Here is a 2,778-nt window from a genome sequence, read left to right as displayed (position 1 = left end):
ACTGAACCCATCAAAGGTTCCTCTAGGCATGAGACTCTATGGTAGAACTCAGCGCCTGTGTGGCCATCTTTTGTTTGGGCATTATCAAAGAGCCAAATGAAACACGTTTTTTTAAAAAAAAGGGCAAAGTCAAAACAGAAACGACGAATTCATGTTGGAAACCTCTACACAGTTTGTTGGAAGGATTTCTCTTTGGCCTTGTCAATCCACATGTAAAGCTGCTTCCGCCAGAAGCGAAAACGGCCTCAAACTATATCACGTGACCTCCAGCCGCCGCACGACGCTCTTCGCCTTTCTAATAAATACATCGGGCTCGGCTACATGACGCAAGCCGTTCGCGCCGTCTGATGACTTGGTGGCGCGGTTGAATTCTAGGGTGGCAAGATAATATTTCTTCTTGTGCAGGCATGTCTGTGACCTGTTTCTGAGGAAGTCGCATGCGCTCCTACTGAAACTCTACAGCCCCGAGCGCCTTTGCTTTTGCTTGGCGAGCCGGTTTCTCCGAGGTCCCGGTGAACTGACTACGCGTGTCGCGAGACTGGTGTTTCCTACTCCCGCCAAGTCCCGACAACCGCTCTCTGATTTGCTAAGCCTTGTTTGGGGCGTGTTACCTTGGCCTAAAGCCTTTGGTTTGGAAGCTCTGAGTGTTTATTTTACTCCTCCAACTCCAGGTCCTGGTCCATGCTATGTTGAGGGGTTTGTCTCTATTCAGCCGTTCAGTCTGTTATTATTTACCCGTTTGCTGGCCCTTGTGTCATTCCTAAGGATGAATAACCACCGTTGGGTTACTTTTAACAGGGGAACCTGTCCCCTGTGGTTAAATTTACCACAAGATTTCTGAGTATCACAAAGTTTCTTCAGCGTGGGAAAGTATTGTAGTATTCGGAAGGGTCGAAGCATACGTTAAGACATCACCGTTGCAAAAAGCAAGGATAAAGTTACTTTTTCCTGAGGATTCCTGGTCTGAGAAATAGAGTTATTTTTGGAGGTGGAACTCGATGGGGACTCACTGATTATTTTTGTTTATTGCACACTGCAAAGAGCTATCTTTGATGATTGTGATATGCTGTGGAATAGTGGAAGATGGATAAATTATTACTTTTGTGTCTACAGACTTGCCGTATTCCCTTCCATTTTTGGATGTCTATGTAATTAATCTTCCTTGAATACTTTTAAAGCTGACGTTTGCTTACTCTTATTACCTGAGCCAAGGGACAGAATAAAAATTTCAGTCATATATGGAATATTTTGTTTAGAATGACTAAAAAATAATCAAATCATTCCTGTTGTACACCTGATGCCGGTCAAGCAAGCTGGATTGATAGCTGTGGGAGGCTTATTTTCACACATCTATAACCTATTAAAGTGTCAACATGCTAAGTCAGTTGGGTTTTGAAATCTTTATGTGCTCATGTAGGAGCCAAGGCCCCTTGGAGCTGCTTCATCAGTGTGACTTGGTTTTATTATGTAGCAGAAAGGCTGAAGATAATAGGCCAAGGCTGAAGATGCCAGCAGGGAGATGTGGATTTTTCGATTTTGTTCTTCCCATTTAAAAAGTTTTTTGAAAAAAATTTTTTACCATTGCAAAGTCAAACGTACAGAGAGGAGAGAAAGAAAAATCCTCCATTCGCTGGTTCACTGCCCAAGTGGCCACAAGGGCCGGAGCTGAGCTGATCCAGAGCCAGGAGCCAGGAGTCAGCAGCCTCTTAGTGCAGGCTTTGGGCCATCCACTACTGCTTTCTCAGGCCACAAAAAGGAAGCTGGAGGGAAAGTGGAGCAGCCAGGACTTGAACTAGGGTCCATACAGGATCCTGGCTTTTTCAAGGCAAGGACTTTATCCACTAGGCCACCGTGCTGGGGGGCCCGCCATGCTTTAATAGTGCTTTTTTTTTTTTTTTTTTTAAGTTATTGATTGAAGATGGTCTGGATGAAGGATAAACTTGTTTTAGTGCTTGTGAGTTGACACTTGGGATGAATACTGAAGTACATGTCATTGCACAGTTGGAAAGCTGGTCCAGAAATCAGGGCTACAGGTTGTGCTGGAGAAGCCTGGTTGTAGATGTCCATCTATTTGTATTAGATGAAGGAAATAATGACTGGACTCTAAAGCTACTGGGTGACCCCTAGAGGCCAAGCCGTGAAACGTCAAGGGACTGGAGTGTCTCTAGTACCACCTAAAAGGTAAGGCTAATGTCTTTCCTTTATACAAGATGGATTTCTGGCTGACCTTACCCAGGATGATTCTAACTCATTTAGAGTATGACACATTAACTATATCAAGTAGTGTTATTGAACATATTATGTATTTTAATGTATCAGTAGCGTTGATGTGAGATTCAGGCTGCTAGTCTGAATGCTCACCTCTAGGATTTGTGATTGCTAGGATTTGCCCATGCCATTTGGGAACAGAGGTGGCTTTACTTCTTGACTTTTGGTATGTCTTGTTTGTTTTCTTGCTTATTTGCTCTGAGTGGAACTTTCAGTTAAACAGGCCTACTGTGGGTTAAAGTGGAAAGTGCTCTTTGTGGCTAAGTTTTCAGTCCTTCATCATGATGTTAGCCTTGTGTTTTTCCAAAGTATCTTTTATTATGTTAAGGAAGAGCTTGTCCGTTACCACAATTCACTAAGTGCTGCGTTTAAGAAAGGATAATGAACCTTGTTAAATGAGTTTTCTGTGTCAGTTGAGATGATCATATGGTATTTTTGCTTCAGTATATTATTGAGATGTATTATTGTTTTCCATATATTGGCACAGTGTTGCATTTCTGAAAAACACCT

The sequence above is a fragment of the Ochotona princeps genome, chromosome 5 (genome assembly GCF_030435755.1).
Source record: "Ochotona princeps isolate mOchPri1 chromosome 5, mOchPri1.hap1, whole genome shotgun sequence".
NCBI lineage: Eukaryota > Metazoa > Chordata > Mammalia > Lagomorpha > Ochotonidae > Ochotona > Ochotona princeps.
Note: the sequence above shows the minus strand (reverse complement) of the source record.